This window comes from Heloderma suspectum, chromosome 2 (genome assembly GCF_057233095.1).
Source record: "Heloderma suspectum isolate Gila_16-S chromosome 2, 16-S_ref, whole genome shotgun sequence".
In the NCBI taxonomy this organism is placed as follows: Eukaryota; Metazoa; Chordata; class Lepidosauria; order Squamata; family Helodermatidae; genus Heloderma; species Heloderma suspectum.
The window spans coordinates 87,008,165-87,024,083 of NC_139459.1; the positions used below are offsets into that span (position 1 = coordinate 87,008,165).

The window sequence follows — 15,919 nt, forward strand, 5'->3', positions numbered from 1 at the left end:
GTTTCAGTATATACTGAATGTAGGAGGGAGAGAGGAAGGAAAGGAGTTTTTTTGTTTGCTTTCATTAATGTAACTAACAGAGGCATGCTCATTAGAATTAAATTACTCATTTTCGTGTTTTCAGTACTGAACCTATAGTATGTACACATCAAATGTCATTAATTCTACGTAAACCTTTGTTATATAGAGCCTCTGGACTTTGACCTTAATGCTCCGCTTAGCTCTTTAGCAGGTAGACAAAACAGTTAAACCCAAAGCCTGAAATTCAAGCACTCAAAATCCTGTTTCGGTGATGGGCTAGATGAACGAAGGAGGGGAGGGTAAGTAAATGGCCATAGAGGTGGGAAAAACAAGCTACTTCAGGTCTAGATTTTTCTGTTTTGGCCTACAGCTGACATTTGAACAATCAGAAAGGCTTTGGTCAGTTGACTGGTCAGATATTTTTAAAGCATTAACATTATGCACAGAATGCTGGAGTAGATGGATCTTTGGTCTGATCCAGCATGGCCGCTCTTATGTTCTTATTATGAGAAGAACAAAGAAAATAATAATCAAATGGCTTGATAAGTATGCCAGTTTTTTAAAAATGCGAACAAATTCATTGTTGTTGAAAAATGGTGACCTTAAAAAAAGGCAAGGATGTAATCCTATGCATGTTTAGACAGAAGAAGTCCTATAACTCCCAGCATTCTGCAGACAGCCATGGTGGCTGGGGACCCTAAATTAATTAGTCATTTTATTATACTTCTATACACTGAAGGAGCACAGGTGGTATATATAGTTCATCTATATTTTATCCTCCCAACAACTCTGAAGTAAGTTAGGCTGTGAGAGTGTGTGACTAGCCCAATGTCACTCAAAGAATTTCATGGCTGAGTTGAGGGTCTGAAATGTGATCTTCCTGGTCCTAGTCTGACCACTCTACTACTCACCAACTTAGGCAGTGGCCTTTGCTACTGGTGACTGCTTGTGCACCTGTTCCGAGGTTCCTGACTACTGCGTGGCTAATAGGGCAATCTGCTCTAACTAGGATATGGCAGCATAATAAAAATTTTAGAAAGGTAAGCTGCCATCTTCACAGTGGCATTCTTGGAATATTTGACATTATTTGACTGCACTTGTCAATATGTCAGCATGCCAACTCTACTTCAGCCAACTGTAAAATACAAAAGATGCTAATGATTGTCTCCTTATTGTACATTAAAGATGGTTACCTAAGACTTTGTGGGATACACAGATCCCTTTAGAAGACGAAATATTTAACAAAAACGGCCCTATTGGAAACCTTACAGATGGCTCTCCTGTTCCTTAGAGCTGTAAGTCTAACTGTAGGTCTTGATGCTTGCTTATACAGTCAAGATTCAGAGGTTATTATTTCAGAGTAGTTGGTGTTTTTCAGCCATGTCTCCTTGTTATCTATCTTGTGTAGATTAAAATTAAAATCAGGAGAGAAATATTTTGAGGAGAGGTAGGCCCAAAATAGACAGATCACTGTCGACCTCATAACCCTGCCAATCTCTTAATATTTCTCTTGTCGGAACACTCCATTTCTCCTATCAGAATAAACAAATAGCATTATATCTGCACAACACTAACCAGTAATGCTAACCAGGTTTAACAGTAACTACAAAACCTGGTTTCAAACTCTGGTTAAAAGCTAATCTGGTTAGCAGAAACTACAGTTAGTGTCAGTGCTAAATCATGATTAACTCTGACAAGGGAAAAGATAGGGAGAATTTGTATGGGAGAGGGGATGAAGCACATGAATGGATAGCTTGCTTCCATTCTTTTAACCATGGTTACGAGATTGTCAGTGTTATGTCTACACAGAAGCAAAATGTTAATTAAATGTCCTCTTTTTTGGGTATTTTGTCTGCAAACTGAAAATTCAGAAGCAGATTTTCCCTCAAAATCTGGGTTTCATGCAGTATGCAGTACTTTGCAATAATTTGTCATCGAGTTTCACAACCTTGAATTTAAGGGAATTAGTTGGTCATCCATAATGTAATAGGTTGTTTATACAGAGCACTAGCAGAACATTACCTGGTCGCCAAGAAATTTTACGCAGGTCCTACTTATCTGAAATATTTGGCTCTATATAGAGGTCATACTTAACAATTGATACTGGAGGTGAGAAATTTGAAATATGTATTTCAAACTATTTACAAGCATGTATAACTGTTTTGGTAGTGATACAGTTGTATATTTGAAAAATTGTGAGCAAGTACATCAAACGTTTGCCTACAATGTCATCTTATTTACTTGTCCTCCATTGTTCAGAATCTTATACAAATTCTAGCATGCATGAGAACAATATACTAACCAGATGGGAAACATAACTGGCATTTGCTGTGTTGCAGACACTGTTTTTCTCTGTAATTGTGTGTGCATTTATGTATATTAGCATGGATTTGGGCAGTTCTTACTAACTAGCTTAAAATGGTGAGCAGTCTTATGAATGCAATGTAGGATTTTCTCTCATTGCCTGTTGACCTCTTGTTCTCATTCCTAGGGTGAAAATGATGTTAAGCATTCATTTGAATTCTAGACACGTAGTTCCATGCCATGGAGCCAGTGTGCTTACCCAAGGGAAAAGGTGGAAGTGCTTCCCATCACTCACTTTTCCTGCAAATGACTAGGGACTGACATTGACTACTTCCAGTGGGAGTCCCAAGGAATCATTTTCAGCCAGAAAGTGACTGATACGGAGCCTAGAAGGAAAAATTGACAGAATGAAGACCAATTAAACTCTTTATTTCCTTTCTTACAGGAATGCAGTGAATCCCATCAAGCGTCTTCTGACCTACATGGTGAGTTGATTAATGGGTAGTTCCCTGTGCAAGATTTAGACTTCAGTCCTACGCACAGTTATTTTGTGCACTGAACTCAACGGGTCTGACCTCTGAGTAAATATGTATAGGATCAGGGCATTATTCTGTAGTCCTAGATACACTCTCTTGGAAGTAATGCGACATAAACTCAATGAGGCTTTCTTCCTAATAAATGTACTTTGGATTGGCAAGGCTTGATATACATACAGTGATTGGTTTGTTAACTTTAAATTATTGATTTAAATATAAAATCGTTTACCAGATTTCACATAATAATTTTTAACAGCTTACGCCTATTACCGATGCCCTTAAAGTCACATTGTGTATTTGCCCTTTCTCCCCAGTATTGGATTTGTTTTGCTGTAAAGAAAATAATATTGATCCTAAATCTAGTTTAGGCTGTATGGGATTTAAAATGTGGCAGGCCTTAGAATACTGTCATTCTTTTCTCCAAGGACTTTCCACTTGACAGCAAATCTCTCCCTGTTGCCTAGAACCAGGGAAGGCTTTCACTTCAGACTGTGTAAAGAATAGTGTGAGACCATACAGTTACTTACTGTACAAGAAACTTAAAGCATGGGTATTTGCATAATTCTGCTTGAGCGGAGAGATTGCAAGAAGTGATTCCCCTTTTAGAGGAGTCAGAACAGGCCTAGGAAGCAGACAACCATACGCAAATCTAGGATATAAAGTTACATGCATTCCAGTACACAATAGTTCTGGTGTGACTTCTTTTAGAACATTTTGATTCTCATTCTTGTGTATCTAAGCTGCACAAAAAAGGCTTAGTTTTTAACCATCTTAAAGCTGGAGTACTGTACAATACTTACCTGGGAGTAAGCCTCATTTAGCACAGTGGGACTTTTTAATGAGGAAACATGCACAGAAATCCTCTGTAAGTTTGAACACAAAAAATGTGACTACAAAATTGTCTTGTGGAACAGTTGAGTTTAAATGGACTGAATTTTCAGTAATGGCATATTGACATTAAACTTCCAGGATAGCTTGCTTATTTATTTATTTATTTATTTTACTTTATCTGCACATAGTTCCTTGAATAAGGTGTTTCTTTTCTAAAATTCATAATTGTACATTAGGCAATGTTTTTTAATCTTCCTTCACCCCCCGCACCCGAAAAAAGCATTCACTTTTTTCTGAGTGAAAAAAAAAAAAGCATTCACTTTTTACTGAGTAGTCCTCAGTAACTGCATTCAGAGTTATGCTAAATGCTAAACTATGGTTTAGTACGCTGAGAATGAGCCTAGGCATATCATGGGTTTGCACACTCTTCTCCTCTGGTGTGGCTATGAGGAGGAGTTTGGAAGTTTCCGCTTCCATTTTAGGTTAATTGCAGTTTAGCATGTTGGGCAAACCATTATCTTTGATCTTTTTTTTTTTTTAGGTTTTTTAATATACATATATGAATTCGTATTTAACCATATCAATGACCACACAAGAAATGCACGCATATGGAATGAAAATACAACTTTCATACAGTTACACATAGGCTTCAACAAAAGCGGACCAGATATCCAAATATATATCTATTTGAAGGTGGCTTCTATATGCCACTTATTCAGATATTGAAAGCGTTACAAGGTCCTCAGTCCATTGCATTGTAGGAGGTGAGCATTTATCCTTCCAATGTTGTAATTGCAGTCTTTTGGCTGTCAAAAGGGTGTGGAGAATCCATTTATGCTGACTATTCGTTAATCTCCATGACGCAGATATGTAATTTAAAAGACTGTGTACATGAGTGAACATTTAAAGACTGTTCCAGTACAAAATTTATCCATATAATAACCTCCCCTCAAAAGCAACTACTTCTCCCCAAAAGAAGCAACAACAGTTCCAAAACATGTTTAAAAGAAGCATTCACTGCATTGCACTGTCAGCAATTAGCTGAATTAGACAATCCCTTATTAAAGATACGTTGTGGTGTCCAGTAGACATCAAACAAAAGTTTTTGCTGAATAAGACGCAGCCTAAGATCCATAGACGTGACAAGCAATCCACTTATTAGGCAGAATGGGACAAGCCAGTTCCCTATTCCATTTCTGCTTAAAACCCTGTATATCATATTTATGCACCAATAACAAGTATTTATAGACATGGATTGTGGATCACTTTGCCTGACGAGCCTCAATAAGTGCTTCCAATAATGACAGAGACTCTGATCTGTCATTATTGGAAAAAGCGGCCTGGCCAAACCTAGATATGAACAAATGTTCATTTGTAATCGCAAGTGTTGCCATTCAACCATAGGTAGCAAGTCATTTTCTATCAAATATGACAAGAACTCATAATTGGCACCCACCAGTTGATCCAAAGTAAAAATCCCCTTATCTGTCCATGCCCACCACAAAAACATTGTCTTACCCATTTTTAGATCTGGATTGTCCCATAAAGTCAATTTAGCATGAGAAAATGGATCAAAGTGTAACTGATGTGACATTATATACCACATAAGTTTGATTAATCTTAATTGTGATTGTTGAAACAAGATAGCTTCAGAACCTGTGGTCTGAAGTTGATTTGTTAAAAACAAGATAAGATTAACCGCAGTTTGGATGACATGGCAAGCTGCAATTAATCAAAAATGGAAGCGGAAGCTTCCAAATCCTCCTCCTGGCTGAGGAGAGGTGGCAGCACGCAAGCCTTAGGACTCATTCTTGTCACTCTAAACCATGGCTTAGCACGACATCCAGTCACAACCAGTGTATAAAGCAGGCTGTCTTATGGAGCCACCAACAATGAATGGCAGTTAAGTGCACTGACATCTTAAAAACTCATCACATGGTGGCTCTAATCACATGGTGAGCAGGATGACTGTTGTGTATCCAAAACTGGAAAAATAGTGTGAAAGCCATAATGGATGAAAGCTTTTTAACAAATCACTTTGGCATGTTCTAAGGCAAGACCTTTTTTAAAAAGCAAACATTTATAGGAGCATGCATCTGTTTTTCAGGTCCAGTCCTATATTAGGCTGAAAAAACTCCCTCCCCTTTTTTATTTTTCTTACTAAAGCAAAATTGCCTCTGTACTACACTTTGAGTCATTATAGGCCTTCACTGAGGTGGGGCTGTGGGAAGTGTTTGTACAAGTTTATGTGTTAGCTCATGCAGTGGTTGCAGATACATACTGAGTAACTAGGATATGTCTGTCTATTTTTAAATGTGTTACTTTTAGTATACCTTGGTTTATATGTGTGCTATTGAAACAAATTAGCAGTAGGGCTCAGCCTATGCAGTTGTGACACTAACCACACAGGCAGAGCTACTTAAAAGAATGAAATGTAATCCCTTCTTATGGGAGCGGGAAGATGAATCCTAATGAATGAATCTTCAAAAATATTAGCCGAGTTTCTGCATAATTTTGTTGTTTCTGGAAGCACATGACAGCACAGGTACGGATAATAAGGTTGGAGATATGCAAGTTTAATCTGTTCTGATGTTAAAGATTTGTATTTGGACACTCCTCATGATGCCTGCCAGGTTCCCCGCCCTCCTGATTTTTATTTTATTAAGATTTTTACAACTAAAACAAGATTTTAAAAAGTTAAAACAGCCATTTTATGAATCGGCAAGATGCTGTATGGCAGCCATTTTGTGAGCACCCACAATATGATCTCAAAATTCCACATGTGCCCACTGACCCAAAAAGGTTGGGGACTCCTGTCTTAACATTTAATAATTACATTTATTAAGCACAGCATTTTGGTGTCTGCTGTTTCTTAGGGTTGCTGCCCTATTTTCGGCAAGATTCCTGACACTTAACACCTGTGTGCAAGGCAGAACTTTTCCTGGAGATGCAGTGATGGAGAAAGCTTCATTTGTTGAAATATTGCCTGTTGACTGAATGGGAGTTCTGCTGGGGAGTGCCAGCCCTATTTGACACTCCCCAGCAGAGGAGTGTTATATCTTAGTATGGTAAAGGAGAAGACGGTATATAAGTGTATTCTAAAGGCTTATCTGCATATACATATTCAATAACTATCTTAATTCCTTTTCAAAGCAGTAGAGTACTGCTTTCAAAATTTCTACTGGTTTGGATGAGTGGGTGCTGGGCATTTGTCTGGATAGTTTTTCAGTGTACATGTATGCTGTGATTTGCTTACTGGAGAGGAGGTGGAGAAAAGGTGATTACCCACTGATTTGCCTTGCTTCAGCCATTGCATATTTCCTGGGGCAGCCCCCATAGCTAAGATGGCTCCAAACCCCCATGGAAAGAGAGCTGGACAATTTCAGTAATTCAGAGTGTATTAAAATCAAGTAGGGAAAAAAAAGGATTGTTTCACTTGAAAACAGATTTTTAATTTTTAGTATATCATGTGTTGCTTTTTAAAAAGCTTAGTTTAAAATGAAATGTTAAATTCTACGCATCTCTTAAAATTCAGTTCATCACCCTCAATGAAACGCAAGGCGTGGATATCTGAGTTTCCATGTTAAAATGTGGTGGTGATGGGAATAGGAAGAATACTTGATTTTTTCAGCTCAGGCATTCTAAATATGTTACTAGGGTCATGTATTATATATGTTACTGTGGAAGATGATGAATATTTATGAGTGTGAACTACTGCGAATATTTACTTTCCATCTCATGAAGTACTTCTGTCTGGCCCAGTGATTACCACCCTTCCTTCAGGAAAATTGGAGGCACTTGGCCCACTTCTACCTCTTTAAAGATTGTAGCTGTTCTTTTATAGTAAGTGATCTTTCTTGGTGTTCTTGCATCTGCATAGAAAGCCAAGCACAAATCCATAGTTTTCATCATTGCCTCATCCTCCCGTCTCTAAGCAGATATAATTGTGGAGTTCAACATGTTTTGGATAATGCTCTTGGATAGTATAAAGGCTTTATTTAGTTGCAAACAAATAAGTTTTAATTATTATAGTAACCAGCTATCTTTCCCCAGCTAGTTCAGGAGTACATGGATTACAAAATGGATTTTAATCACTGATTCTAAATCAATCTCTATCCTGGCTATAATTAAAATAACACATTTGGACTCTTCTTTGGGTCTTTGACATGTGCTGTTAATGCAAGCACAAAAGAGAAGAGCTCCAGTTTGCCTGCCTCTGCCTTGTCTCTCTCTCTCTCTCTCTCACACACACGCGCACACACCACTTCCTCAGAATTGTAGATAGGGTTCCAATTAGTGTGATCATAAAAGGGGAGCACAAAACCTGTTCACTTGTTCAATATGCACATAGACTGAAAGCTTGGGTTGGAGGATTGTGATCATGACTGCTGGTCCTAACTTCCATGCATTCAGTGGAAAGTGTGAGAAAGCTGTGAACACATATGGTTATATCCAACAGTGTTGTTCTGTAAGAAGCTTAAAAGGCATTGTAACTGTGCTTGCTTGCTTGCTTGCTTGCTTTATTTAATTAATTAATTCCTTCATTGCCCATCGGGCCGGTCACCTGGCCACTCTGGGCAATGTACAGCAATACAAACAGTTTCAAAACAATAAAATTGCACATTAAAACATCATATTTCTAAAAATACCCTAACCCACCCCAAATGCCTGCCTGAACAACCACATTTTCAATGTGTGGTGGAACCTCATTAAAGAGGGGCATGGCGGAATTCCCTAGGGAGAGAGTTCCACAGAGTGGGGGCCACCACAGAGAAGGCCCTCTCCCTCGTCCTCACCAGCCTAGCTGTCCTGGCTGACGGGACAGAGAGAAGGCCATCTGAGGCTGATTTTGTTGAGCGGCCTGTCTGGTGTTGCTGGAGGCGCTCCTTAAGATAGGCTGGGCCGCAACCATATAGGGTTTTAAAGGTCCAAACCAACACCTTGAATTTGGCCCGGAAAACAACTGGTAACCAGTGCAACTCCTTCAGCACCGGAGTGATGTGATCTCGCCGGCGGCTGCCTTTAATCAGGCGAGCCACCATGTTCTGTACCAGCTGCAGCTTCAGAACCATCTTCAAGGGTAACCCCACATAGAGCGCATTACAGTAGTCTAGATGAGAGGAGACCAGGGCATGTACTACTGATGGGAGCAGATGGTTGGGAAGGTAGGGGTGCAGCTGCCATATCAGATAGAGTTGGTACAGCGCTATCCGGCTCACAGCTGACACCTGAGCCTCCATGCACAGCTGGGAGTCTGAAATGGACCTGGTCTTTCAAGGATAGCCGTACCCCATTCAACACCAGGTCAGCATCCCCCAACCTCCTCTTGTCTCCCACCAAAAGTACCTCGGACTCATCAGGGTTCAGCTTCAGCTTATTCCTCCCCATCCAGCCACTCACCGTCTCCAGACATTTGGACAGGGATTCTACGGCCAACCTTGGTGAAGATTTAAACGAGAGTTAGAGCTGCGTGTCCTCCGCATATTGATGACACCGCACCCCAACCTCCTGATGCTAGCCCCCAGCTACTTCACATAGATGTTAAATAGCATCAGGGAGAGGATGGAACCCTGTGGCACCCCACAAGTGAGTGGCCACGGATACAAAACCTCCTCTCCCAGTAGGGATGGTGGAGAATTCCGCCAGGGACCCCAATGAGGCCGAAGTCTAAAGAATCTTCCCCCCCCCGAGTCCATGGCAGAACGGAACACTTACCTCTGCCTCCCTGTGGAATCCTTTTCGGCTGGATCCTCCGGTTCTGGAGTGCCAGCGATATGGCCGCCATGCCGTATCGCTGGCTGAAGGGGATTGACTGCCGACGCAAATGGCATCCAGGACACCATTTGCGGCCGTAAAGGTCTTAGTTTAAGCTAAATGAAGCTGTAAATGGCTGCATTTAGCTTAAACTGAGACCTTTACGGCCGCAAATGGAGTCCTGGATGCCATTTGCATCCCTGCTTTTTTTTCGCACGATAGGCTACGTAAATATTTTTGGTGGGCGGTACACAAGCAGAATCCCCAGACTGCCCTTCAGGCCCAACCTCCAGTACATGCACTCAGGAACCTTGGTCTCCTGGAGAGGGGGTCTGCTGAAGACCAAGGACTTCTGGTAGATAACAGCCACTCCCCCTCCCTGATGCCCAGCCCTTGGTTGCTGTGCATACGAAAATCCAGCTGGACACATGGCTGCAAGAGTTGGAGCAGCGGCCTCAGCCAGAAAGGTCTCCATAATACATGCCAGGTCTGCACCCTCATCCCGGATCATGTCATGGATGACAGAAGGTTTTTGGGTAACAGACCTGGCATTGCAGAGCAGCAGACGAAGGCCAGAAGATGGAGTTACGCTTCCCCCAGCCATCCTTTGCCTCTGGACAGGCCTGGAATAGGGGACAGATATTACACATCTCTGCCTTGTTCTCTTAATTAAGGCAAAAGGCTATATGAACCTGCCATAAGGTTTTCCTTACACATAAGAGTGTAAGTAGTGGGGTCCCACAGGGATCTGTATTGGGACCAATGCTTTTCAACTTGTTCATAAGTGATCTGGAATTAGGAGTGAACAGTGAAATGGCCAAGTTTGCCAATGACACCAAATTATTTTGGGTTGTTAAAACAAAAAGGGATTGTGAGGAACTCCAAAAGGATTTCTCTAAACTTGGAGAATGTTCTTTTGCTGAACTTTGCATATACTAACCAAGTCTACAGAGAAAGTCTAGAGTAGAGGGATGAAATATTTCAAAACACAGTAGCAAATATATTAAGATGAGGACGGTTTATCATTAGAGAAAAAATTGCCATTTCTTCAGAAGGTTTGTGGGTTTTGTTTTTTATCTTGCTCAGGAGCGTTACCATTACAAGGGGGGGTATGAGTAGAAGGAAATAAGTCATTGCCCTGTCTGCTTTGCTGTGAAAGCAGATGTCTCTTTCCTTTGTCATGTTACTTTGTCACACAGTATTACCTAGGAGAAGGATGAATATTTTGATTTAGGAGGCTGAGGGTTGGAAATGCCCATGGCCATGCAGGCTACTTGATAGCTCATAGCTTTTATGAATAGAAAGAAGCTGATTTTCACTGCAACACCCTGCCCCCAAGTATTTTAAATGAATTTCTTGTCTCTCAAGATGAATGCATCATGCAGCTGTTCATCTTTTTGCCTGAAAGCCATGAATATAGTTGAAAAACTGCAGGCTTCAGCATGTGACCTAATCCTTTGCAGACTCAGACATTTTATAATCCTTTTGAAAATCTTTAGAATTTGAATTATAGCATTTGTATTAGGATGATGTATAGATATTTTTTAAAATACATATGGGAGTATCCTGTATTCTCTAACAACACCTCTTGTTACCTTTACTGTTAATTCTTTTACAGATGAGATATCAAAGCTAAGAGCTGGGATTAGTTTTTGTGCAAGAATTGCACATAAATGTGTACACCATAGCGGGTGGGACGGAGAGTTAAAACCTCCCTACCCCCCACACCATGCAGAAATGGTATTACATTAACAGATCTAAAAGTGGCTGACAACAATGTGAAAAGTAAAATGAATAGTCCAGGCTTCTCTAGAAGCCCAAATCCTGATACTCATTTCTCTTCCCCCTATCAAAGAGATATCCCACAGACTCCACTGCTATTCTCTACAGAATGTTTCCTACAGAGTGTTTCCAAGACGAAATAAATCTTGGATAACTCCTTTGAAGTTATCAATGTTATGGTAAGTAATGCCATAAAGTATCCAGGACTGTGGATTGTGTGTCTCTCCCCGCCCCGCCACACACACACTGTTGTTCTTAGTTTTTTTTTTATATATTCCTCACTCCAAATAAAGTTTTGTTGGAGTTTATGGTGCCCCTGCTATGAAGCTTGACTAAAATATTGTTCTGCATCAGTTCTGTCAAATTCTCAGGATTTTCTTCTACTCTGCGTAGGCTTGTAAATGTCATGAAATGTGACATTATGTGCCGTTGCTGCAAGTTGAAGACTGGGAAGCCAGGGTACCAGTGGCTTCCTAACCTGTTAATTTGCAGAAAAATAGACATTCCCATATTCTACTCACGTGACGGTGTACACATTTTACCAGTGTGGAGATTACGTTCATATTAAAAGAAAAGAATTTAACAAAGTCCACACAATGGGCCTGCATTTGAAGTAGATGATGGATCCTGGTGTCTCATATTCAAGCCTACCTCTGTCCTGTGGGTTGCATTTGCTCAGGAGTCTGTTTTTGGTTTTCCAGAAGTATGATTGTGAGTAGGTCTGGGGGCAAAGGCACCTCAATGGACCTCCTTGGTCCATTGACTCCATCAGACACACAGCAGCTAGAAATAGGCTTTAACTTAAAAGTTTAATAAGAAAGACTCTCCTAGTTACAACACTGGTAGTCTTCAAACAACGTAAAACAGTTGGGGAATCGCTCATTCATTAGGAGAGTTCTCTCCACCTTCGCCTATGACAGGTACTGACGCTGGGCAGATAAATAATTCCCTCATAGTTTCTCTCTGCCAAATGCAGCACAGTTGCTAGATCTTTCTTGGCGGTTTCCTCCCAGTACCTTTCCTGGGGAAAACACTGACTCCTCCAGTCTTGAGCAGGAAAGTCTGGTGCAGCCTTTTTGGAGTTGGCTCTTAAAGGGGCACTGGAGGAAGGGGTGTAGACCTCTTCTCTCCCCAATAGATTTAGGCAGTCCCTGAAGAGCAGAGTTTGTCGTTTCCCCGGTAAAACACTGTTTTTCTCTCCTGCTGTCAGGGTCTCTGTTCATCTTCACGTCTCTTCTCCACCTCCTCCCCCCTATCACTTTTTTCTGCTTTTTATCCAGTGTCCACCCGCTTTCCCCCCTCCATCATCCTCTTCACCCCCTTCCTCTTCCAGGTGAATCTATCACAGTAATTAGCACAAGCCTTGAGCATGTGCAGGCTGGCACTGCAATTCATTTGCACTGTTGCTGCTGCCCTGGCATAGCCACTCTCCTTGAGCCCAGCATTGGGAAGAGTGAGGGGCTCCCTGGCAACGCTGTGATGGCTCTGCAGGATTCTGGGTAAGAGGCGGCAAGCCCCGCCGATTCCTCACAATGACAAAAACAGGATAAGCTATCCTTAAAGCATAGTCTTGTTCAGCTGTTACCTGGCCGGCAAAGAAAGACAAAACACCTGTGTGAACGGAGCCCTTGTGTGAACGGCTCTATTTTGCATATACGTCTATGGGCACATCCTGCCGATCGCCATTAAAAAAAAAAAAAAAAAGAGGCGGTCGGCGCGGAGGTGAAGGGGACGGGTCCAGGAGGTAAGCGGCCCTCAAGCCAGGTGGCTCTGCAGGATTCGGGGTGGGGGGGAGGAACGGATCGCCTCCCCCCTGGGCGGATTCCCCACCAGAACGGACGGTGGGGAATCCATACACCCCTAAGTACAAACCAGTTGACAACAACAAACAAAATTATCACCTACCAAAAGCTCTGGTGAACTAGTGAGGCTTTTCCCAGAGTCTGAAGGATGGCATTATGTGGGCATCCTTTGGGGTAGCTCTAGAGTTCGGGTGCAACCACACACACACACACACACACACACACACACACTGGAAGCTACCTGCCCTACTTCAGGAGATGGGAACATGCAGCTTGTGGGAATTTCTTTTATGCATGAACACTTGGTTTTTGAGACTTGATCTTCATGACAACTGATTAAGAATTTGCTTCTGAAACACAGTAGTTAAAAGCAACACACTTTCATGTTACACATACTTGTTGAAGGTGCTTTGTAGCATCAGTTGAGTAAATTGGTGGTGCTTGAGTATTTTTATTTTGTCACTTAGGGCACAATCCCATGCACGTTTGGGCAGAAAAAATCTTACAGCTCCCAGCATTCTCCAGACCGAGCCGTACAGAACTTTTCTCTGCCTAAACATGTATAGGATTGTGCCCTAAGTGTTAGATTTTCTAAGTGACCTATAAGTTAAATTTTTCATTTGATAGGGGGTGGGATGTGAATTTAATTCTTCCACCAAGGGGAAAAAATAATATTTTCAACAGTCTAAATGCCCCAGACAGCTTGCCCACTGGGTACTTTATTATGTAGACAAAGTACCCATTGTTCTTCCCACCGTGTCTGTGTTTCTTCGGTCTACTTCAAATAATGTTCACAAGAAGCATTGTGAAAGTAATGATTCCCCTTTGAAATACTCCCAAATGTTGGGGATTACTCCACCATTTGGTTTAAACAGGACCAGATGGGCTTGTAAAACACAGCATGCCAGAGCAGGATCCAATAGTACATGCTGGCTTTAATTATTAAAATGGCTTGTAAAATACTGCGCACATTGTCATCCAGTCACGTTAGCTTCCATATATGCAAGCGATGAAGCAAGATATAAAGGGCTTCTCCAAAGGTCTGACTGTGTTCTGTTTAGCCCTCTGAGGCTTTGGATGCTAGCTGTCTTTGTTGTTGTTTATTTGGTCAGTCGCTTCCAATTCTTCGTGACTTCATGGACCAGCCCACGCCAGAGCTTCCTGTCGGCTGTCGCCACCCCAAGCTCCCCCAAGGTCAAGTCCGTCACCTCCAGAATATCATCCATAATATTCTGTGGCTAGCTGACTATGTACAGAAATAATGAGCATTTAAAAAAAAATTAACGCTAGCCTCCTGAGAGAATTTCCAAGCCAGGGACAAGCACTTCAAGAAGCAAAAGTCCCGTTGCTATTTAGGTGATAAACCCCTGCCCCCTTTTTCTGATACCTTTGCACATCCAGCCCCATCACCGTCAAGCATCCAAAAGTTTTCTGCTTTATGATGTCTCTTGTGTGAAGCTTGACTATAATACTTTTCTGCATTAGTGCTGTCAAATTCCCAGGATTTTCTGCTACTCCATGTAGGCTTCCAAATGTCCTGAAATATGACTCTAAGCAGAAAACCATGTGCAAAGACACAAGGAAAATGCACAGATGCATTGCAGCAGGGCATGCTATGCATGCGAAATCTAATCACATACATTTCCCCCACCCCCCTCTCCCGGAAAAAATTCTGCAGATACACACATAAGAAAGTCCATTCTCTGGTAGCTGCCCATTTCAACTTAGGTGGCAGCGGCACCCCTGGGAGACCTTCCATTGAAGATCTTAATGTACAAGTATGTATATAAGCAGACAGGTGGTTCTTCGAATACTCTGGGCCTAAGCTGTGAAGAGTTTTAAAAGTCAAAACCAGCATTTTCTATTGGGCCCAGAACCGAAGTTTGGAGAGGGAGAGTTGTACAAATTCAAAGCTCATTTAGTTGACACCAAATCATAGTTTGGCATTACATGCAAACAAAGTAATAGTGTTAGCTAATGACCACATGTGCAAGAAAAAGGGAAAGGAACAAACCCTATCCAAGTCACTTCTAACTTGGGGAAGCATTTTCACCGGGGGCGCAGGACAAATAATTTGTACAATTTGAAAACTACAAAGGCTATTATAACAATTTAGGCTGATATCATGATGTAACAGTGCCTTTATAATTTTCCACTCAGAAATTTCTGCAACTAGCATTTTAAATCTTCACATCATGTAGTTCTGAGCTGCTGTTCTAATAGAGAATGATTCCAGCAATTTTAAAATGTGTATTTTCTCCCTAGGTTGAACTTGTCAGTCTTTAATTTGTAACCCTTTAATCTAATTATCTGTTAGCCTGCTAGCATCAGCTGTCTTTTTCCCATACAGATTTTAAAAGGTCTTGAAAATCGTTCTTAATTTCGTAGATGGTGGATTTCAAAGATGGTAGCAGTATTTCTTTGTCTAGTCATAATCCAGTTTATTGTTGTTGTTTAACAAAAGTATTAAATACTCAGCAGTTTTGTTGCTGAAAAGCTGTATTATTTATTTTGGTTGTGAAATACACCTCCTTGATTGTAAAGCTTTGGGATTAATCTCCTGGAAAACTGACACTGATAGCTCTCCAGAAAATTTAAAATGAAGTTAGTGGATATAGAAATGTATTGCAGTATAGTTAAAATGTCACCCTAAAGGTCCCCTGTATGTAATTCTGAAATGACTTGATTGACACTTCAGTCCTATATACGTAAAACTGTGAGCTCCCATTTAGTTCACTTACGGTGCAATCCTATGCATGTTTAGACAGAAAAAGACCTACAACTCCCAGCATGCTCCAGCGAACATGGCTGGCTGGGACATGCTGGAAATTGTAGGACTTTTCTCTGTATAAACATGCATGGGACTGTACCCTTAGAGAACAATCCTAT

At 41.2% G+C, this 15,919-nt stretch overlaps 1 protein-coding gene across 3 annotated transcripts in view; it reads left to right on the forward strand.

Annotated features, from left to right (window-relative positions):
• Positions 1–15,919, forward strand: part of SEMA4D (semaphorin 4D) — a 117,726-nt gene that overhangs the window by 22,328 nt on the left and 79,479 nt on the right. For all 3 annotated transcript variants that reach the window (XM_084834045.1, XM_084834047.1, XM_084834046.1), the window contains exon 2: positions 2,771–2,810. The gene's annotated coding sequence lies outside the window, so the exon portion shown is untranslated. The remainder of the gene's footprint in view (positions 1–2,770; positions 2,811–15,919) is intronic.